Here is a 24,778-nt window from a genome sequence, read left to right as displayed (position 1 = left end):
GACAAGAGTCATGGACATATACGGATGGCGGTGGCACGTCGTACACATGGTACAAAAGGGCAGTGCCTTTTCGGAGCTGTCATTTGTACTCAGTTGATTTACGTGAAAAGGTCTGTGACGTGATTATGGTCGCACGACGGGTTAACAGACATTGAACGCGGGATAGCAGTTGGAGCTACGCTCGTAGGACATTCGATATCCTCAGTGTCAAGAGTGTGCCGAGAATGCCTAATTTCAGACATTTCTTGTCACCACAGACAACGCAGTGGCCTCTGGCATTCTCGACAGAGTTGCGTTTGCGTAGATTTGTCATCGCTAACAGACAAACAAAACTGTATAAAATAACTGCAGAAATAATTGTAGGACGTATGACGAACGTATCCTTTGGCGTAGTGCGGCGAAATTTGGTGTTAAGGAGACCACACCGTGGTTCAGGTCGAAAAAAATCGATTTTCGGTTTTCATCATGTTTCAATAGATTAAGGTTTTATTTAAGTACTCTGAATAGGATTTTGCTGATTTTTTTTTTTCGAGCATTTAAAGAGCATTTTCGTACCATGTGTGTTTATGTGCCACGTCCACTTTTCTGTCACCCACTTTTCTTCATATATTTTAGATCTTTATATCCCCTACATTGCACGTTAGGGATTTTGTTTACTCCCGAGTGTGTTGGCTATCCTTGGAATGCAACGGTCGGTATTCTTTTGTTTCTGCTGTTTGTAAACAACACGCTTTCAAACACGTGGTTAGTTTTGTTCAAGTGTGATTGCGAGTAGTTGTTATTGAAAACTTGCAGGCATGCTATGAGCAGGCAATTAGGAGAAATAAAGAAAATCTGGAGGCAATGAAGAGAGATGTTTGGGCCTTATTCCTCCTTTACTGATGATAAGCCATGCCATGGATTTTGTCCATCAGGAGAAAATTCGTGGTGCAAATACATTAGGGCTCAGGCAACTGGAGAGTCTTATTCTCACCAGCATTCTGTTCCTGCTGTTGTTATTACAGCAATTAAACCTATTTTCAGAGACTTGGCACATCCTGACATTCTAAGGAAATGTCTGCATGGGCAAACACAGAACCCAAATGAATGTTTCAGCAGCATAATTTGGAACTGCCTTCGTAAAATTGTATTTGTAGGCATGCATACAATGAAACTAGGAGTTCATGATGCTGCTATTACATTCAACTGTAGTAATAATGGAAAGTTTTGAGTACTGTAAGAGCTGGGAATTAATCCTGGTGAAAATATGATCACCGGGCTGCAACATTGCGATAAAATGAGGATAGCCGATGCAGACAGGTCTGCATCTAATATGGCCAAGAAAGCAAGACAAACGTCCATGAAGGTGAAAAAGAAGCTGGAGGACTTGCTAGAGGCCAAAGAATGGCCATTATATGCAGCAGGACAGTTTTAATTAACTGTAAGTAACAAATTTCAAAAGTTTTTTCTTTAAAGTCAATTTCCTGCATTTTCAGTACATATGCCCCATTATATCGGAAACTATCATAGATAAATGAAAGAAATTTTCAGAGACTCTGCTGAAACCTTCCCGTCTCCTCTATACCTCTTTTGTTAATGATAACCTTCCCTTTTACAATAAACTATGAAACCTTTCCTTAGGGTTAATAATAACAAATGAAATCTTCCCTTTGAAATTTATTCCCTTTCTCTATCTTCGCATACAAATTTAATTGCTGCTTATTAAAAGTGATTTTCTGATTATTTCGACGAAACATAGAATGTGTCGTCGTCGTGGCCCTCAATAACCCAAAACTGTTCGTTACCTTTTTTACTGTTACTGGATCGCCATCTGACTGCTACATCGAACTGCGACAGCAATATACTTACTCTGTTTTACTATGCTCTATTAGCTGCTAGTGGGCTTTCATAATAAGTCGCTGTATTTATTACCAAAGCTGACGTTATTCTTTAATAGCAAAGCTGACGTTATTCTTTAATAGCAAAGCTGACGTTATTCTTTAATTAATTTGACTGAAGTTACGTAATTCATAGTTAAACTTTTTCTTGACAACAATAAAATTTTGCAAAGTTTTAAGTTGATGGTTTTTGGGATGGATTATAATTAGAAATGCAATACTGCTGGCAAAAGTTAATTATATTATGAATGAAATGATTTTACAAACGTTCAAATGGGACTTACTTTTTACAATAATCTTACAGCTAGCAATGCGCAAACATACCTTCAGTAGTCTTGAGTTTCTCAAAAAATTAATTCAATAATATTAGTTCCTCTTTTCATAATAGTTAGCTGATGTCTCTGTACATCCGTTTATAATCTCTTGTAAATCATAGCTAGTGGCTGGCAGGCACACCGCTCCTCTCAACCTATCGCTTCAGACCTGCTACCGACTCGCTTCACTTCTCGCTTACTACTGACATCCTACGAACGCTAAAGTGCGGTCTCTCCTGCCAGCAATGCTTTCTGGTGCAGACAATCCCTGCTACCATTACAAAATGTATCAATGCGCGGTCTTTCCCGCTCTTTTCTTAAAATGTATCCGTACGCGGTTTCTCCCGCCCTATTTAAAGTTATATCAACAATACTTTGGTGCAGATATTCCCTGCTACCACAATTATTTCCAACATGACAAATATTAATTATTCCTACTTAATCCTATTAATAAAATGTAAACATCTTTCATAAATTGTGATTTGACAATAGACAATAGGAATATACACGTCTTACACTGCATAACATAAAAAACCGCCTCTGGTACTACTTTCATTAATATTCCCCCATTAGGAAGTTCACAAAAAATATTTTCTGCAGAAAAGACTTAAAATTTTTTGTTAATGAATTTAAAAAGTTTTTCTTAAAAACTATAAAATGGATAAAGTAGATTTTAGTGCAGTTGACTATATTAGCATCATGTAACATACAGTAAAAATATTAAGGTCCTACATCAAATAGTTTTTTTCAGAAGTGGGTTAAATACTAGCATAAATTAACATGGGTTATATGGATGGGCAGGGTGTGGTTCCCTTAATGAGCTATGGCAGCAGACGAACAAGGCGAGTGCCTTTGCTAATAGCACATCGCCTGCAACGCCTCTCCTGGGCTCGTAAACATACCGGTTGGTCCGTAGACGACTGGAAAACTTTGGTCTGGGCCGATGAGTCCCGATTTCAGTTGGTAAGAGCTGATAGGGTTCGAGTGTGAGGCAAGCCCCACGAAGACATGGACCCAACTTGTCAACAAAAAATGGTTCAAATGGTCTGAGCACTATGGGACTTAACTTCTGAGGTCATCACTCCCCTGGAACTTAGAACTACTTAAAAATAACTAACCTAAGGACATCACACACATCCATGCCCGAGGCAGGATTCGAACCAGCGACCGTAGCGGTCGCGCGGTTCCAGACTGTAGCGCCTAGAACCGCTCGGCAACCCCGGCCGGCACTTGTCAACACGGCACTGTGCAAGGTGCTGTTGGCTCCATAATGGTGTGGGCTGTGTATACATGGAACGGATTGGGCCCTCTTGTAGGGCCCCCTGAACAATTCGGGCTAGTGGTTTGGCCAACCAGACCGACCGACATAAATTCCATGGAACATTTTTGGGACATAATGGAAAGGTCAGTTCTGGCACAGAATCCTTCACATGCAAACCTTTTGCAATTAGGGAGAGCATCGAGGAAACATGACTGAATATTTCTGCAGGGGGCTTCCAACGACTTGTTGAGTTCGCGCCACGTAGAGTTTCTGCACTGCGCCAGGCAAAAGGAGGTCCGACACAATAGTAAGAGAGATCCCATAACTTTTGTCACCTCAGCGTGTAATAAGATAAAATCTGAGTAGATTCCTTCAGTTCAGATCTGTTCATCTCTGTTTTGAAAATAATTGTCAGTAGTGAAGACAGAAAGTCGATCCTCATAATTTTAAATACAATAATACAAGTGTTAAATCAAGCACTGGTATAAATTTTATAACAGATAATTATTTTTTTAGAATATTAATAATTTAGACTAACAAATTTGTGACGAGCAATCACTCTCGTCTTTATTTTGTTAAGTAAATCATTTTACCTTGGTTTTGCGGTGGGTTATTTTCTTAAATGCTTTTTCGCGTTCGAGGTGTTACCCGAAGACTTCAAAGTTTGAACCACTTTTTGCACTTCACTTCATTATTACCCAGTTTATCAAAATGCTACCAAATTTCTCTTTTGGTAGGCTCCATTCTGTCTGATGATTCAGAAGTTCTTGGGGTCAAATTAGTTTAAACAACAGTAGAAAAACGGAATACTAGGTGAACGAACTGCGAATGAAACGTTGCAAAAGTTGGCGAAGCATCGCATGTGTTTTTCGCTCGCATGCACGCCGCGCGTTCAGTTGTTCAAAATGTAGAAACTGAGTCATACGTCCAAACGTTTGGGAAAATAATAAAAATGTAGTAAATAATTACTAGGATCATTCAATACGATACCTGCTATAAAGTACCAATATGAGTAAAACTATTCAGTTGGATAGTATCGAGGAAAAAAGTACGAGTATCGAGATCAAAGTACTGGATACCGAAGGTCGGTTCGATAACATTTTCTCATATAAGGACACATTTGGCGTCCCTTCTCCGCCCTATCATCATTACCTCTACCCTTGCCAGTTTTCAGTACGTTCTATGATATACCCCGTACACAAATTTTGCGCTTTGCCAGGGGCGCCCCTCACAGCTTGGCGCCGCTTGCGTCTTAACAGCGACTCTGTCGATACCAAGAAGTATCTATACCTTTCCGTGTAGCTAACTGTACATACGTAGATCTATACACCCGTGAACACCAAAGCGTCAGTTGAGAAGGCAGAGGTGAAAGAAATGTGAAATTTCAAGGTCGAAAAGTTGTTTTCACCAGAAAGTGGGTTCTCCTTAAACTCCAAGGTGTGCAACCCAGCGCTACATGCAATCCAGTTGATATGGGAGCTCCCGGCAGCAGGAAACGTTGCATCTTTGTGGTGTTTTCGGTCATCTAAAGCAGACGTTAAGTTAAAATCTTTACCAAACTTGCAGCTGTGATAGACAAGTTCTTACCTGTCTTGTTAAGGGTCAAAGTTACGGTAATTTGATAATATCACCCGATTCTAAGACCTTTAACTCAGACACTACTATGGTGTCCAAAACTAAAGGAACAAACTGAAATTCTGCAAGGTTGCGCTTGTTTTGCCACAAAACAATATAAAAGGGTGATAGTAAGGTATGTACTTCGTTTTTTTTTTTCAACTTAACAGGTTTGCACACACATTCCGACAACTGGTTAATGTGCTCAGTATGGTGTATGGCCATCTCTGGCAGCAGTACAGGCCTTATAATGGCGGATCATGCTGTGAATGATGTCATCAGTTTTATGTTGAGGCATTAACGCCCATTCTTCCTGCAGAGCTGGTTGATGGATGCTGACGTGATGCAAGCCGTCTCCCTAGCGCATCCCAGACACGCTCTATGGGATTCAAATCATGAGAGCGAGCAGGCCACGCCGAGTGTGACCTTCTCCAAGAAAACATCAATCACCTGTGCTTTATGAGGTCGAGCATCATCGTCCATCAATACGAAGTCTGGGTCCACAGCACCTCGCAACAACCGCAAATCAGGTCCCAAAATCGTCACGATACCTGACCACAGTTTAACCTTGCCAATTCACCCGTGCAATTTCATCGAATGGGTTTCGAGTTTTAAACATAATTCCTGTGCACATCATTAGGGATCCTCCTCGATATCCGTCTCTTTCCACAACGTTTGGGGCCCGAAATCTAGTTCTACGTTTCCTCCAGAAGCGAATCCATCGAAAATCACTTTCCAGACAAAATCGGGGTTCATCTGTGAAAACAACTTTGGCTGACTGTTCTACCGCCCAAATGGCATGTTGATGACTTCACTCTACACGTTCCCTTCTGTGAAGACACGTCAGAGGCAGACATACAGCGGATCTCCAACAATAAAGGCTACTCTGCCGAAGCCTTCTGCACACCGTTTGCCTCGATACAACACGTCCAGTGGATGCTGCGAGCTCACATGCCAGTTGCCATGCTGTACTAAGGCGGTACTGTCGTGCCCTTACAGCCAAGTACTGATCCAAGCTTCTGAAGTCACACTTGGTCGGACCTGCACACTTGGACTTCGGGATACAGTTGCGGTCTCTATAAACTGTCGTCACATTCGAGAATCAACAGAACGATTCACATTAAGCCATCGGCCACATCAGTTTGCGATTGTCCCGCTTTCTTTCTTTCCATGGCCATCCATCACAGAGTGTCTGGTAGGCATCTTATCTGTGCCATGCTGCCGTCTGTGACTGTGTACACAGCGATTGTGGATGTGGGGCTATCCGGCAAACACTACCTCGTTTCATAGGTGCCCTGACGTCATCGTTCGCATGGTTGCCGTTGACCGGAATGCCATCTTTCGTGCAGAGCACGATCGTACCGACATTTGGCTGACAATTTGTATGATTTTATCGCGAATTAGACACAGACGGGAAAATAGCGGTCGGTCGCTTTAATTCTGAACACCAGTGTATTCAAAGTAAAATTAAGAATGAAGGTAATAATATATAGTTTGAGGTGGTGTTTATGAAGTATTTTTAGAAGTAAAATTTTATGTACTTTTCATCATATTTTATATTTTTTCTGAAAAACCCAGTTGGAAATAGAATAAAAAATATACCGTATTGTTCAGCATTTGATTTTAAAAAGATATTAATTATCTCTTTTATGATTTTTCAATGGAGAGCTTAGGAAAAAACAGAAGGTAAATAGAAACAGTGGCAACATAAAGACGAGGCCTTTGTCGATCGCGTGCTCTTTGAATTCGCAGCAGCCAATTGCAACCTAAGTACAGCATGAACTTAAGTATTTACTATTTATTTATTTTTTATTATTCTTATTATTTTTTTATTTTTATTTTTTGTTGTGTCTCAGACAACGGGCTCCATTAAGTTTCAAACTGAAATCAATGTGTACTGAATAGAGACTCAAGCGTGAGTAAGTTTAGTCTTCATGAAAATATTGTTTATGCTTAATATATGACTAAAAGGTTTTTAAAAATTCTATCATTTATTGTTATGTTATTATTGTACATTTCCATCAACAATGGACATTTCAGCTTCAAAATGAGTCGTAGTTCACTGAAACCCGATAAAGTTCTTGAGTTACACCCTGATAGATTGTTGTGTTCGGAAAATAACGCAAAATTTAAGATCATTTTTCGTCCTATTTGAAACTCAATAGCCGGCCGCGGTGGCCGTGCGGTTCTAGGCGCTCCAGTCCGGAGCTGCGCTGCTGCTACGGTCGCAGGTTCGAATCCTGCCTTGGGCATGGATGTGTGTGATGTCCTTAGGTTAGTTAGGTTTAAGTAGTTCTAAGTTCTAGGGGACTGATGACCACAGCAGTTGAGTCCCATAGTGCTCAGAGCCATTTGAACCATTTTTGAAACTCAATAACCTGGAGACGAGGACTTCCTGGTTCAATCCGAGGCTGTTAAAAGTCATATCGGTAGGCCATTTGCAGGTCTTTTTTTTGTAGGAGGGGGGGGGGGGGTCGTGGCTTCCTACATATATGTTGTTGAACGCTGGGCCTGTGTTGCACTTTATCCAAATAATGGAACGCATTTTGTTCTACTTTATGCTAGCCAAGTTAAAATAACAAGAGCATAAAAATAATGCAATAAACCCATTAAAGTGAAAGTTTGTAAGCATAGAGAGTGCTATAAAAAGCATCGCAGATGAATGTGCGATTTATTTTATTTCCTATGTCTCCAATTTGAAGGGAATTATTGTCGTATTTTTTTATAGTTACACTTGCAGCTATCCAAGAGGAATGAATCAATCATTACAATTTTTTTTTGTTTCAGATTTTTAATCTTCAGTGAAACCCGTAATGCGTTCGTATTTATATGAATAAAAATGTTTTTTTGTGAATAACTCGATAACTTCCTAAACTGAATCATAAGAAAAATGATTTTAGATCTACATGTACATGTACCTACGTCTACGTGACCGCTTTGCAGTTCACACTTTAAGTGCCTCACAGATGGTTCATCGAACCACCTACGGACAATCTCTCTACCTTCCAGTCTAGAACTTTGCGTTGGGTGAAAATGAACACTTAAATATTTCCGTGCGAACTCTCATTTCTATTTTTTTTTACGATGATCATTTCTTCAGATGCAGCTGGGCGACAGGAAAATATTTTCGCATTCGGAGGATAAAGTTGGCGATTGAAAGTTCGTGAATAGATCTCGCCACAACGAAAAACGCGTTTGTGTTAATGAGCGCCATCGCAGCCCGTATATCACATCTGTAACATTCCCTCCCCTGCTTCGCGATAATACAAAACTAGCTGCCCTTTTTTTAACTTTATAGATATTTTCCGTCAATCCTGTTTGATAAGGATCTCAATCAGAGAGCATTATTCCAGAAGAGAACGGACAAATGTAGCATAAGCTGTCACTTTAGTAGGTATGTTGCATCTTCCATGTATCTGCCAATAAAACCCAGTCTTTGGTTGCCTTCCCCACAGCGTTTTGAATGTGATCGTTTTAGTTTGATTTGTTCGTAATTGTAATCGCTAGGTATTTAGTTAAACTGACAGCCTTCGGATCTGTGCAATTTTTCGTGTAACCCAAGTTTAAAGTATTCCTTTTAGCGCTCATGTGGATGACTTCACACTTTCATTATTTAAAGTCATTTGCCAATTTTCACGCTATCAGATATCTTGCTAAACCATTTTGCAATTGTTTTTTATCTTCTGATGACTTTACAAGACGGTAAACGGCAGCATCATCTGCAAACAGTCAAAACTGCTACGGTCGCAGGTTCGAATCCAGCCTCGGGCATGGATGTGTGTGATGTCCTTAGGTTAGTTAGGTTTAAGTAGTTCTAAGTTCTAGGGGACTGATGACAACAGTAGTTAAGTCCCATAGTGCTCAGAGCCATTTGAACCATTTTTTTGAAACAGTCAAAAAGAGAGCTGCTCAGATTGTCACCTAAATCATTTACATAGATTACGCACAGCAGAGGGCCTATAACAGTTCGTTGGGGAAAGCCATATCACTTCTGTTTTATTCTATGGACAAATGGAAATTAGCGTTTGGCATCAATAGCCGGGAGGCCCCTTGGTCCGGCCGGCTTGGTGCAGGTGTCATTACATTCGACGCCACATTGGGCGACCTGCGCGCCTGATGGGGATGAAATGATGATGAAGACAGCACAACACCCATTTCCTGAGCGGAGAAAATCCCCTACCCAGCCGGGAATCGAACCCGGGCCCCTAGGACGTCAATCCGTCACGCTGACCACACAGCAGTCGGGGCGGGCTGTTTTACTCGATGACTGTCCATCAGTGACCTTCCTGACAGGAAATCACGAATCCAGCGCGCAACTGTGACGTAATATCATAGGCAAGCAATTTGATTAGACCCACTTGTGATGACCGGTGTCAAAAACCTTCTAGAAAACTAGAAATATGGAATCAGTTTAAGGTTACCTGTCGATAGCATTTTTTACTTTGTGTAAACAAAGAGATAGTTTTGTTTCATAAGGCGGATATTTTCTGAATCCATCCTCGGTGTCAACAGATAGTTTTCTTGTATGTAATTCAGGACATTCAAACTCAGTCTATGTCCCAAAATCCTACTGCAAACTGTCTTCAGTGATAGCGGTAAGTAATTTATCGGATTACACGTATTTCCTTTTTTGAGTGGTGGAGTGACCTGCGCAACTTTTCTGTCTTTAGGTCCGGATCTTTCTTCAAACGAGCAGTTGTATATGATTACTTATCATGGAGCTTCTGTGACTCAGCCGTCAATTGTCTTAGAAAACTCTTTAGCTAGTAGGGCATAACTGCGCTACAACACTATCTCTGACTGGGAATTTACCCTGAACAGTAGTTGTGTGCACACGCGCTGTGCTCACAAGGGAATATCCCCATCGCACCCCCCTCAGATTTAGTTATAAGTTGGCACAGTGGATAGGCCTTGAAAAACTGAACACAGATCAATCGAGAAAACAGGAAGAAGTTGTGTGGAACTATGAAAAAATAAGCAAAATATACACACTGGGTCGTCCATGCCTAAGATAGGCAATATTAAGGTCAATCCGAGCCGAGGAGCGCCGTGGGCCCGTGGTTAGCGTGAACAGCTGCGGAACGAGAGGTCTTTAGTTCGAATCTGACCTCGGCTGAAAATTTTGCTTTCTTTATTTCGCAAAGTTATGATCTGTCCGTTCGTTCATTGACGTCTCTGTTCACTGTAATAAGTTTAGTGTCTGTGTTTTGCGACAGCACCGCAAAACCGTGCTATTAGTTGACGAAAGGACGTGTCTCTCCAATGGGAACCGAAAACATTTGATCGCAAGGTCATAGGTCAACCGATTCCTCCACAGGAAAACACGTCTGATATATTCTATACGACACTGGTGACAGCATGTGCGTCACATGACAGGAATATGTTGTCGACCCACCTAACTAGTACACTTGGCGAATGGGTAAAAAGATTCTTCTACCTTGCCCGATTTAGGTTTTCTTGTGGATGTAATAATCACTCCAAAAAAAGTGATGAAAACATAAGGGTTTGTCACATAAACTGAAAATAAAAAGTTAAAATTTTCAGTCGAGGGAAGGTTTGAACCAAAGACCTCCAGTTCCGCAGCTGTTCACGCTAACCACGGTACCACGACTCTACACGTCTCACATTGCCCTTAATATTGCCTATATTGCACATGGACGACCCAGTTTGTATATTTTGCTTATTTTTTCATAGTTCCATACAACTTCTTCCTGTTTTCTCGATCGATCTGTGTTCAGTTTTTCAAGGCCTATCCACTGTGCCAACTTATAACTAAATCTGAGGGGGGTGCGATGGGGAGGTTCCCTTGTCAGTACCGTGGTATCAACAAATATAGCGTACATTATCTCCACTTGCTGCCTACATTACTCACTATGACTATCTCTAGAAGGCTCCTCCCCACAATGGCGACGAACGTCAGAACCTGCTACAGATTGCTCAGCATACTTCGTCTCATCACCTACACGACAACAGTGATACCAACACGCATATACAGTTCTGGTGCACTACAAGTGTAAGATAGTGACATTCCTAGTGTTTCTTTTAATGCTAAAAATCAGCACGAACAAGCTACGTTTTCTGCGAAACACGAAAGTGACGCTTTTCTGTGCCGTGCTGTTAGTAGCGACAGTGACCTGTGTTGCATAAACAATGTGTAGTGACTGCGTCCGCCGCTCGTGGTCGTGCGGTAGCGTTCCCGCTTCCCGCGCCCTGGTTCCCGGGTTCGATTCCCGGCAGGGTCAGGGATTTTCTCTGCCTCGTGATGACTGGGTGTTGTGTGCTGTCCTTAGGTTAGTTAGGTTTAAGTAGTTCTAAGTTCTAGGGAACTGATGACCATAGATGTTAAGTCCCATAGTGCTCAGAACCATTTTGTAGTGACTGCCGACGTTCTGGATGGCTTCATTAATTAGTGTAACGCGTTTTCCTACACTGTTCTTCGGACTGTCACCGACAGACACAGTGGCATGTCACCTGAGCTTATCACGCCAGCCGCATCGGGAATATTTCTACCAGTCCGCCGCTCGTGGTCTCGCGGTAGCGTTCTCGCTTCCCGAGCACGGGGTCCCGGGTTCGATTCCCGGCGGGGTCAGGGATTTTCACCTGCCTCGAGATGACTGGGTGTTTGTGTTGTCCTCATCATTTCATCATCATCCAGGAAAGTGGCGAAATTGGACTGAGCAAAGATTGGGTAATTGTACGGGCGCTGATAACCACGCAGTTGAGCGCCCCACAAACCAACCATCATCATCACAATATTTCTGCCGAACCCGTTCGTGACGTCATGCGGAGCTCCCGGCCTGTAGGCCATGCGACAACACTCTCTTGGGATTTTCTTCCGAGCTGCATTTATACCAGGGAAGGTAGTCCGCCGTTGCTTCCGGACTTCCCGTGCCACCACATACGTGCCAAAATTTCTGTGGAACTTTTATTCGACTACCACACTTTTGCCCAAAACAACTAACAATACGGTTCCTGTCGTCGATTGTATTCAGTACAACTACAGAATTTTCGATTACATTTTCAAGTTCGTCACACTACTGAGCTGTATAGGCGAGCACGCTGATGTCATCAGTGACATCATTCGGACTCCCAGCTATGGGTAAATACGACATAACAAAGGCAGCATTGCTTCACCGGGTTACCCAGGATTCCAGAGCAACAACTAGGCTAAGTCATTCACAATCAGCGACTGGGCACCGAGATTCCTTCTGAACTTTGGAGACGCTAACAAACTTTAATCAATAAATGAAAAGCTCCAGTTTGCTTTTTTTCTACAATATTACTTTTACTGTTAATCGGTTTTCGGCTTACAAGGCCATATTCAGACATTTACTGAGTATTATCACCAAAGAAGTTAAAATGTTTGCAAACAACATTGGAAGAGAAGTAACACGTGTAGACTGAAGTAGAAACATACAGTAAGTAACATCTTTGACAGCGTGGTGGTAATGCATTACCACCGCACTGTGCAGTTGAGATGTCAACGACACAGCCGTGTCGCCGATCATTGTAACAAAACCATTTGTTGATCGTTTTGTTTTAGTGTTGCCAGCGAAGTCTACATAAACATAAGTACAAAGTTTACCGCCAGATAAAGTATAGGAGAGACCCAAATCTGAAATACCTCCGAAATATCTGAAAATGCCTTTTACAGTGTTCCAATCAGAGGAAATGGGTGTAGCCTTAGATCGAACAACTTTCAAACAGCATAAGCGACATCTGGACGAGCAGAACATGCCAGGTGCACTAATGATCCCACAGACGAACAATAGGGAACGTTGCTGTCAAGAATATTGCTGCATTCATTGTCTAATTGTTCATTATCACAGGGAGTTTTTAATGGTTTCTAATCAGACATGTTAAAATGTTGTATGGTCGCTGTGAAATGAATAAGATAGGCTCTTGTTGCTCTGTTTGCACCCGTAAAAATGAGTCTATAGATTCCACTATTATTCTGGATTCTGACTTTAACATATCTAAAAATGAATTCGCTGCCCTTTGCGATAGGTTCATCATCGACATAAACAGCAGTTAGCAAGTTTCGTGTTTTGCGGTCGAATATAAATGCAAGTATCTGCTGCAGATCTAGTAAAGCAGTTTTTTTCATGAATGAGTGAAATTTATTATTCCAGCAATGAGGTGATTGCTTAAGTCCATACATTGATTTCTTGAGACGACAAACACGACCTGAGCCGTCATCGAAACCTTCTGGTTGAGTCATGTATATTTCTGGATCCAAGTCACCATACAAAAACGCAGTTCTGACGTCGAACTGACGGAGTTTACCAAATTTTCTTCTGGTGCAGTCGCTATTACAGCACGAATAGCGTCATAACGAGCAACTGGGCTAGAAGTTTCATCATAAGCAAGTCCGGCGCATTGAAACATACGTCTCAAAACCAAGCGAGCGCCGTATCGATTAGGCGACTTATCAAGTCTATATTTAACACGAAGTACCCATCGATTATCGATAATACGTTTACCTCTAGGCAGCTCTACCAAGTCGCAGGTATCATTTTCTTCAAATACCTTCATTTCCTCTTTCATCGCATTAAACCATTTATTGGAATTACTACTTTCCATAGCTTCGTTGAAGTTTGTTGGAGCAAGCTCTTCATGGATTGCTTTTGTCAGGCAAACTAATGCATTTGCTTCTTGAGAATGGTGAGCTTGGTATCCTAATTCGTAGTCACTAACGATGTAGACGTCGATTTGGTAACTCATTCGAATATTCTTGGTCACTAGTCTCAATTTGATCAACAGTAGATTCACTTTTCCCTCCCGTTTCTTCAGGTATGAAATTAAGTTACAACTCAATCGAATTTCCAGTTGTTCACAGTTTTTCTGGTTGAAAACAACGTTGTATGATTTCATCACATGTCGTTTTGATGGAATTCACAGTTTGTGACCATCTTTGTCATTCACGTAGACAGTAGAATGGCCGTGTATAGCTTTGTCATGGAACTTAGAACGAAATTTCTTTGGCAAATATACATAGCATTTTGATCCAAAAATGCCTAAATAGCTGAAACTGTCAAACACTTTGCCAGTCCACAGTTCGTAAGGTGTTTTACTTTCAACTCTTGACTTCCCAGTACGACTGAGTAGAAAAACGGCTGTGCACATGCATGAGCCCAAAATGATTTAGGTAACTTGCTACATGTTACCAATGAGCCAACTCATTCAAGTAAATGTCGATTTGATTGTTCAGCAACACCATTTTGCTCAGGAATATGTGGACACGTAATACGAAGCTCAGTACTACGGACTCGTAGCATTGCAGCTATCATATTGCAATTAAACTCTCCTCGACAGTCAGAACGTGACATTTTTACCTCATGACCAACAGCATCACACTCCTTCAAAAAAGCTTTCAAATTGACAGTCACTGCAGATTGGTATCGCATGAACTATATCTGAACGAAACAAGAATAATCATCTTTGAAAATCACTTAGTAACAAAAACCATTTGTAGAGTCAACAGATATGGGTCCATTAACGTCTGCATTGATTAACTCACCAGCAATTTGTGGACGATATCTGCTATGGCTACATCGTTTGCGGTGAGATTTGCCAAGAAAACATCCATCAAAAAACGATGTTGTATCAGGGCACGTAACTAATATACCTAAGCGAGAGAGCACGTCTCGTACGTGACGTTTATCCTTGTGACAGACTCTCACATGCCAACGTCGTAGTTGGTCTTCTGAAGTTGCCGAGTTAGACATTACTTGTGAAGCCGGAGGACAAATTCGCATGTTCATAATCTAAACTAAACCAACACGTATTCCTGTTGCGACAATTTCACTATGTCGCCGAATGATAACACCTTCCTTATCATAAGTCACATCACATCCGAGCTGTGTAGCTTGACGGACAGAGAAGTTGGTGTCTGACGTCCGCTATGTACCAGACATTTTCAAGCAAAGCAGGCGGCCACGTTATGTTTATGAATATTTCAGTATGAATTTGGGAGAGCCAGTCCTGATGAAACTCTATCATCTGGTGACCAAGATGTACGAGACAGGCGAAATACCCTCAGACTTCAAGAAGAATATAATAATTCCAATCCCAAAGAAAGCAGCTGTTGACAGATGTGAAAATTACCGAACAATCAGTTTAATAAGCTACAGCTGCAAAATACTAACGCGAATTCTTTACAGACGAATGGAAAAACTACACTCCTGGAAATTGAAATAAGAACACCGTGAATTCATTGTCCCAGGAAGGGGAAACTTTATTGACACATTCCTGGGGTCAGATACATCACATGATCACACTGACAGAACCACAGGCACATAGACACAGGCAACAGAGCATGCACAATGTCGGCACTAGTACAGTGTATATCCACCTTTCGCAGCAATGCAGGCTGCTATTCTCCCACGGAGACGATCGTAGAGATGCTGGATGTAGTCCTGTGGAACGGCTTGCCATGCCATTTCCACCTGGCGCCTCAGTTGGACCAGCGTTCGTGCTGGACGTGCAGACCGCGTGAGACGACGCTTCATCCAGTCCCAAACATGCTCAATGGGGGACAGATCCGGAGATCTTGCTGGCCAGGGTAGTTGACTTACACCTTGTAGAGCACGTTGGGTGGCACGTGATACATGCGGACGTGCATTGTCCTGTTGGAACAGCAAGTTCCCTTGCCGGTCTAGGAATGGTAGAACGATGGATTCGATGACGGTTTGGATGTACCGTGCACTATTCAGTGTCCCCTCGACGATCACCAGTGGTGTACGGCCAGTGTAGGAGATCGCTCCCCACACCATGATGCCGGGTGTTGGCCCTGTGTGCCTCGGTCGTATGCAGTCCTGATTGTGGCGCTCACCTGCACGGCGCCAAACACGCATACGACCATCATTGGCACCAAGGCAGAAGCGACTCTCATCGCTGAAGACGACACGTCTCCATTCGTCCCTCCATTCACGCCTGTCGCGACACCACTGGAGGCGGGCTGCACGATGTTGGGGCGTGAGCGGAAGACGGCCTAACGGTGTGCGGGACCGTAGCCCAGCTTCATGGAGACGGTTGCGAATGGTCCTCGCCGATACCCCAGGAGCAACAGTGTCCCTAATTTGCTGGGAAGTGGCGGTGCGGTCCCCTACGGCACTGCGTAGGATCCTACGGTCTTGGCGTGCATCCGTGCGTCGCTGCGGTCCGGTCCCAGGTCGACGGGCACGTGCACCTTCCGCCGACTACTGGCGACAACATCGATGTACTGTGGAGACCTCACGCCCCACGTGTTGAGCAATTCGGCGGTACGTCCACCCGGCCTCCCGCATGCCCACTATACGCCCTCGCTCAAAGTCCGTCAACTGCACATACGGTTCACGTCCACGCTGTCGCGGCATGCTACCAGTGTTAAAGACTGCGATGGAGCTCCGTATGCCACGGCAAACTGGCTGACACTGACGGCGGCGGTGCACAAATGCTGCGCAGCTAGCGCCATTCGACGGCCAACACCGCGGTTCCTGGTGTGTCCGCTGTGCCGTGCGTGTGATCATTGCTTGTACAGCCCTCTCGCAGTGTCCGCAGCAAGTATGGTGGGTCTGACACACCGGTGTCAATGTGTTCTTTTTTCCATTTCCAGGAGTGTAGTAGAAGCCGACCTCGGGGAAGATCAGTTTGGATTCCGTAGAAATATTGGAACACGTGAGGCAATACTGACCCTACGACTTATCTTAGAAGCTATATTAAGGAAGGTAAACCTACGTTTCTAGCAATTGTAGACTTAGAGAAAGCGTTTGACGTTGTTGACTAGAATACTCTATTTCAATTTCTAAAGGTGTCAGCGGTAAAATACAGGGAGCGAAAGACTATTTACATTTTGTACAGAAACCAGATGGCAGTTATAAGAGTCGAGGGGCATGAAAGGGAAGCAGTGGTTGGGAAGGGAGTGAGACAGGGTTGTAGCCTATCCCCGATGTTATTCAATCTTTATATTGAGCAAGCAGTGAAGGAAACAAAAGAAAAATTCGGAGTAGGTATTAAAATCCATGGAGAAGTAATAAAAACTTTGAGGTTTGCCCATGACATTGTAATTCTGTCAGAGACAGCAAAGGACTTGGAAGAGCAGTTGAACGGAATGGATAGTGTCTTGAACGGAGGATACAAGATGAACATCAACAGAAGCAAAACGAGGATAATGGAATGTAGTCGAATTAAGTCGGGTGATGCTGAGGGAATCAGATTAGGAAATGAGACACTTAAAGTAGTAAACGAGTTTTGCTATTTGGGGAACAAAATAACTGATGATGGTCGAAGTAGAGAGGATATAAAATCTAGACTGACAATGGCAAGGAAAGCGTTTCTGAAGAAGAGAAATTTGTTAATATCGAATATAGATTTAAATGTCAGGAAGTCATTTCTGAAAATATTTGTATGGAGTGTGGCCATGTATGGAAGTGAAACATGGACGATAAATAGTTTGGACAAGAAGAGAATAGAAGCTTTCGAAATGTGGTGCTACAGAAGAATGCTGAAGATTAGATGGGTAGATCACATAACTAATGAGGAGGTATTGAATAGGATTGGGGAGAAGAGAAGTTTGTGGCACAACTTGACTAGAAGAAGGGATCGGTTGGTAGGACATGTTCTGAGACATCAATGGATCACCAATTTAGTATTGGAGAGCAGCGTGGAGGGAAAAAATCGTAGAGGGAGACCAAGAGATGAATACACTAAGCAGATTCAGAAGGATGTAGGTTGCAGTAGGTACTGGGAGATGAAGAAGCTTGCACAGGATAGAGTAGCATGGAGAGCTGCATCAAACCAGTCTCAGGACTGAAGACCACAACAACAACAACAACAACAACAACAACAGCCAGTCTCATGTGCAAAACTAACTTCGTTGCAGCTGTACACATTGTGGAATCGGAAACGTTCCTGCCGTTATTTGGTGAGTTATGATGTGTCGTGGCAGTCAGAAATCCAAGAATCTGTACCATCAAAATTAACATGAAACAACAAACTAGCGGCTAGAAATGTATTTGGTTTACTGCTCATTTTTAAATTGGAACTCGAATTATTTTTAGCTGTCGCATTTACTTCTCCTCTTTACACTCGTTCGACCTATACTTGAGTATTGTTCATCAGTGTGGGATCCGTACCAGATCGGGTTGACGGAGGAGATAGAGAAGATCCAAAGAAGAGCGGCGCGTTTCGTCACAGGGTTATTTGGTAACCGTGATAGCGTTACGGAGATGTTTAACAAACTCAAGTGGCAGACTGCAAGAGAGGCGCTCTGCATCGCGGTGTAACTTGCTCGCCAGGTTTCGAGAGGGTGCGTTCCTGGATGAGGTATCGAATATATTGCTTCCCCCTACTTATACCTCCCGAGGAGATCACGAATGTAAAATTAGAGAGGTTAGAGCGCGCACGGAGGCTTTCAGACAGTCGTTCTTCCCGCGAACCATACGCGACTGGAACAGGAAAGGGAGGTAATGACAGTGGCACGTGAAGTGCCCTCCGCCACACACCGTTGGGTGGCTTGCGGAGTATAAATGTAGATGTAGATGTAGATGCAGCCATGCGCTTTCGGCAGTTTGCGATAACATATTCAGCTTTGTTGCAATACGGTCATGTACGATTTTTTCTTCTTTGACTTATTCCGCTCTGCTGTAAATTTCTCCTGTTTTTGATGTTGCTCATCTGATTTTGATTTTGCGTAGAAAGCCCCAGCTGACTGTGTAGCTAGGGAATTCTGAATCGAAAGCAAATTCTCAGTAAAAAGCTTTGTCGTCTGCTCAGATTCAGGAATACGATAACAGGTCGAACTGTAAAACTGATATTCGGGTCCTAATGTTTTGAAAATGCAATGGCGAGACAAAGTTGCGTTTGGATTAATTTTGTTCAGCCATGGAAAATGTAATAAGTAGCGACATGTGTTTTGTTACAGACGTAAAGTCATCTTCCGATGTTTCAAAGAAACAATCGAACAACATATACAGCCGGTGCAGTGAAGATTGTTCATATAACGACGTGAGGGTACTCAAATTTCTTTTCCATCAGTCTTCTTTCGTACATGAATAGCAGGTTCCTCTTCAAGTGCCGTTCCAATGATACGAGCTGCCCGAGCATTGCCATGCTGCCAGCACCGATACGGGTCGGACGGTTCCTCTCCTTCCTCTAATGACGGACACTACGTGTACCATCGAATGAAGAGAATGTTCTAGAAAAAAAGTTGAATCTGCCATTTCCATGTTTCCCACTGATCTTCACTTGACAACTTGCGAATATTTGTACGACTACTGTCATTATTCAGCTGAACCGTTGTGTCTGTCATTCCACAAGTCTTGGAGTCTCGCGATTGTCTTAGTAAATAAAAAGTAGTCTAATGAACGAATACTGTAATTGTCACAACACGAAGAGTTCAAACCTGGGCCTAAACCTGCTATGGTTAACTTAGGATATATTTTTGTAGAAAGAATACTTTTAGGAACAGTGATCTTCTCTCTCTAATACCTAAAAAGGTAACACATAGCAATAATACTTCCTAGAGTAAAAGCATGAAAAAGAGAGTCTTAGGAGCGAAGAATTTCACAAGACACAAAACCAAGCAGCACCGTAGGAGGAAATATACAGTTCCGATTTACTTTTGCACGACAGTGCTCGGGTGGATATTGGGCAGGGTATTACTGATTTGTTCGATCGATGGCGCTGGGAAATACTGTACCACCCACTATATTCCCTGGACGTAGCCCTTATGACTTCAGCTGGATTTCTAAGATGAAGAAAGCACATAATGGCATTTGCTTCAGACCGCTCGGTTGGAACCGTCAACGCAATGTGCGCTGCTGAGGGTATCCTAAGGCTTCCACATAGCTGGCAACGGCTTAAGCATAATGCTTGTGAATCCGTTGAAGGACAATAATACATCGAAACATGTATCTACACTCATGCTCATAAATTAAGGATAATTGCAGAATGTGGTGCCACACTACGTGGCACTACACAAAACTGGCGCTAATAGCTTAGGCACATAGGGAACATACACGACACAGGTCTGTAAGTCCACGGTATTGGTGATAAGTTGAGAAAACCGTCCCGAAACACATGTGCTACAAAATGTCACTGTTTCCTGCGCATGTGACCCGACATCAGTATGGTGTATGATGAATATGCACACATACACAGGCTGCACAATGGGTTGGCATACTCTGGATCAGATGGTAGAGCAGCTGCTGGGGTCTACCCTGGTTGCAAGATTGGGCGTGACCACGGTAACATCGATGTTCGTGCCTTCGCCCCCACCTCCTGCATAGGTGGGGGGGGGGGGGGGGAGGGTTCCCTTGTTTGTTGGCGACCAGTAGCTGTAACGCCATGGTGGTTTCCTCGGCTTTTTCTCCCCGATCATCATGGGTGCCGCTGAACCATAGGGGTGACTTCGCATTTATGTCAGCTGTGATGATGCATCTACACTCCCACAACGCCGTGGTCACTTGTGTTAGTTTATCTAGGAACTCATCTATTCCTCTGCCATACTGGAAGTACTTGTTGATGATGTACAGTACTCCAGCTGGTGAATGTAGTTCCACGACGTTGTAGTGGTCATCAGAGAACTGAGAAAGGACCGTGGCTCTTAACGCTTTGTTGATAATCATTACTGCAGCTCTGTGTTCTACTTCACTGTGAATTGCTTGCCAGTTTGCTGCTGCAAATGGGATTCGCCCGTCTTGGGAGTATGGGTCCTGCAAACAGAGCACATCCAGACCCCTCTCCTCCACGACTCTCCAGAGTTCCTGCATGACTAACTTAATGTTATGTGAATAAATCTGTCCTACTTTTAAAAGGTTCACGTGCGAAGTATGTTCTGCTGTGTGATTCTGGCCAGTTTTTGCTCCAGTCGTGAGCTAATCTTCCGTTTGTGATGACAGATTGATTGTGAAGTTCATTTAGATAAAATTTCTCATTTCTTCTTTCAAAAACTTTTCTAACCAGGTCTCGTACGGCTCCGAAGTCGATGGGGAGATTCATTGTCTTTAGCTGTATTCTATCTACAGCCTCCATTACCGAGAAGGCGACGTCTCTACCGTATTCATGACCAACACGTACCACATGTCTCAGGACTGTGGTAAGGATCACCGGCTCCTCCAGGCATGCTAGTTGTAATGCATGTCCTAGGTTGGGGTATACCCCATTGGGATCTACACCCAGACCTCTATGAGTCGATGGATTTGTGAATGAACATGTACTGCTAACAATGTTAGCTTGCACTTTCTGTTTATTAAGTATGTCATTTTGCTTTGTCATTAGAATACTTCCTACCACAGGAAGCCCTTTTGGTCGTTCTAGCTCTTCAGGCGACCTTGGTCCCCGGTTTGAGGGATAGGGAGCATCTGTCTGACCACAAGGGTCCGTTTGCACACCTACATCTCTCGTTTCCACACTTTCCGTTTTATCTTGGAAACTCTTTCCAAAAATTCCCTAAATCTGCTGGCCCTTAATGCATCCCTCAACCTTTTACTCGGGGACTTTCTTTTAGGCTTCCTGTGACCTGATATGGGCTCAGCTATAATCAGTTCTTAAAATGAGTCTCTGTTCTAGTACCCTGTAGGTAGGGCAGTTTCTTCCTGTGGCGTTACAACTTCTTTTTCCTCTCCGCGTGCAGGGTATACATATCCCTGTTCTGCCGCAGGTTTTTCTGGTATGATCTACTGCGTCGCACCTGGAGCAAGCCGGCTTTCGCTCACAGTGTTTGTGTACGTGATCTAGGTCACCACAGTTGTGGCACTGGGGAACTATGAGATAGTCTCTTACGTTAATTGAATGTAATCCCATATATACTCTGCTCATAGTGGTGAGCTTGCGCCACATGTTCCCCGAGACTTAGGCAACATGGTGCACAACATCACACTCTTGATGTCCAGTTTTGAAGCGCAATTTAAATTCGTTCTTAAAGGTCTCCAAACTCATGTCTTCAAAATTCTGTTGATTCATTGTTACATAAATGTCGTTTTCATTTATTGCAGTGGGAACATTGTATAAGATTACTAGAGGATTCCGCTTTTTAGGCGGTTCACATTTAACTAACTTATTTAATTTCACATGGTTGAGTATTTTATCTCTGTCTTCTTCAGTGGCAACGTCAACTATCACAACATTTTTAGTTGCCTTGACCTTATTTATTTTTATTTTATCTGATGCAGGGTTCACCGTTGTTGTAAAAATCTCCTTTTTGATGTCCTTTTAGAAAGACTGCCGTGTCCAGTCTTTTGGACACCTTAGCTATCGTCCCTCTTGTCTGCGTTTTGGTGGCCGCCTGCGTGACCACTCCAGCCCATGTTTTGGTAGGCTGTTTTCGTAGTCGTTCGTTCTCCTTCTCCAACTCCTCCAGTCGCCCCTCGAGCTTCACGATGGCAACAGCCCAGGCGACGAGTTCTTTTCTAATTGAGAGAACTACTGTGTTGCTTATTTTTCGATTTTTGATACTGGAATCTAGTAACTGATTTATTCTCGTATGCCTTTCTGTTACATTTACTACGTTCTGCCCGGGCCCTCTTCTGGGTGGGAACAGCAAGTGTCGAACACGTCGAAAGAACAGTTGAGTGACTCATCTCTTGGTCAGCCATATTGAGTACACGAGTGAAAAAAGTTGGGAGGGGAGCTCGTCTCTCACCTCGGACCAGCTCCTCTGGCATGGGAGGGGCTGCTGCAGCTCGCCCACCGGCCTCGCCCGAGGCCAAGGGCACTCTTGGGCTACCGAGTTCAGCACGCTGTCACCAACGTATTGGTCCCCCTCGGTGGCCCCGTCATTGAAGATTTCACTCGAGGCTCCTCAGCAAGTGCACCCCGCACTCCGGAGGGGCGGATGCACCTCTCGTCCTTCGCCACCTACTAGCCCGAGCTTCCACCTCTCGGCCGAGGACCCACTCCTACTCAGGTGGTGGGCCGGTCACACAGTCGTTCAGCGGTCTGGACCCAGCTAACCTGGACCAGGCGATGTCACCACCTCCTGGGTTTGGCAGAACACGCCTCGGTTACCCAGGGGCGCAGCGAAGCGTCCTTGCCGACTCGCGCCGAGATTCCACGCCGACAAACGAGGTCGCCGGCATGCAGAGCACCTGCTGGTCTGTGCCTTGCGAAAAGAGAGAGGGAGAGGAGCAGCTGCCGCCCAGTGCAAAGGGGTCTCACACAAGTGAGGAACATCCCCCTGCGGCCTAGTAGCCCCGCTCAACTCTCACCCACAAGGGGCAGATCTTCGGTCCCTCGACACAGCTCCCCCTGTGCCACGCACCCTTCGCTTTCGCATCGGGTTGGGTCGTAGCTCTCCCTTTTGTCGCAGGGCAGCGTTCGGGTGGGCCCGAGAAATGCCGAGCTTAACGTCTGGCACCACGGGAAGCCGGAAAGAGCCATTTGGGAAGGAGAGGCTATAAGAGACGCGTCACTTCCCCTTGTGAGGCCTGTCACGGCACGCCCTACTAGAAGCGATACGCCCTAGTCCGAGCCTCCGTGCCTTACAGCGCGCCTGCAACGGGCAGGGCCGCACCAAGCGCAACCGACCTCACCCCAGACATCATCATCGTACTCGTCATGACCAGTTTCTTCCATATATTTGGTATATGCAGCGTTTGGCCAGATATGAAAGCATGAATACATGAAATGTATTCGCCATCGTGAATATGAACTACCATCAGCTGTACAAGGGAATAACGATAGTGAAAGTTTGTGCCGGACTGGGACTCTGACCCGGATTTCCCGCTTTCCGTGGGTGGTCGCCTTAACCGCTTTGGCCATCCGTGAACGAATCATGGCCAGACCCAGACTTCCATATGTCTTCCTTCCTGCGTCACAACCTGTACTTGTACACACATTATGTACTTCTCGGACAGGGGAGGACATTTGAATTGAAAGTCGCTTTGCATCGACGGATAAATACGATATTGCAATGCCTGTGTTGTTAAGAAAAACGATGTAGTGTTCTCCGGACGTGCATGCATGTCCGAAGGAACATTGCATCATTCTTCTTAACACCACGGGCACAACAGTTACGTAGAAAGGAAAGTGGCAGAAATGCAAGCTCCAGATGGCCAAGGTTTAGTAAAAATAGCATTCTTGCGCGGGTCGGGCGAGTAATGAGGCATTTATGTTAGCATAGTATCCAGGCAGCGGCTGGCGTAATGGTAAGATTGCTGACCGGTAATCGGAGAGTTGTGGGGTCAAGTCCAATGCGGAAATTTTTTTATTTTCAATTTTTACGTTACTCACACTGCAAATCAACCCAAATAATTCTAAATCTGCCGTATTTATTAATACTTTCAGAAAAGCCATGAAAATGAGAGACAACGGAAAATTTTGGATTGCAAACATATTTGAAGGAAGGGATTGTAAGACGTACACGAGGACGCCAGAAGTTTGTAGCCATCCTCTTTATTAATTTTGTCATACTGCTTAATAATTTTAATCGCCTCTCGTATTTTGCGTAAGTGCGTCTATGACTGTTTTGCACGCACGAGGGGTTCCTGGAAGATGATAGGTCGTCCACAGTCTCAGTAGTGTTCCCCTATCGCCGATTTATTGCACTGTGCTAATTGCAGATGTCTTTATCATTCTGTCACCCGTGTGTTGACTTTCCTCCACGTCTCCTCTAAAAACCACAAGTACGTCACACGTTCGATAAGTAAAGCGGTTTTATTCAAGAGCCCAACACGCCATATTATTCCCCACTCTTTTACATGCAAAATCCTACTTTTCAACATAATATTCGT

The 24,778-nt window shown here is 43.8% G+C and overlaps 1 protein-coding gene across 2 annotated transcripts in view; it reads left to right on the top strand.

Moving 5' to 3' along the window:
• The window catches only part of LOC124798340 (lysosomal acid glucosylceramidase-like), a 120,124-nt gene that overhangs the window by 10,422 nt on the left and 84,924 nt on the right, over positions 1 to 24,778 (top strand). Inside the window, exon 1 of one of the 2 annotated variants that reach the window (XM_047261697.1) lies at positions 6,734 to 6,752. The exons of the other annotated variant lie outside the window; for it this stretch is intronic. The gene's annotated coding sequence lies outside the window, so the exon portion shown is untranslated. Of the gene's footprint in view, positions 1 to 6,733; positions 6,753 to 24,778 lie in introns of those variants that run through there. 2 annotated transcript variants of the gene reach the window in all.

Source organism: Schistocerca piceifrons, chromosome 5, assembly GCF_021461385.2.
Source record: "Schistocerca piceifrons isolate TAMUIC-IGC-003096 chromosome 5, iqSchPice1.1, whole genome shotgun sequence".
NCBI lineage: Eukaryota > Metazoa > Arthropoda > Insecta > Orthoptera > Acrididae > Schistocerca > Schistocerca piceifrons.
This window is presented reverse-complemented; position numbering and strand designations above follow the sequence as displayed.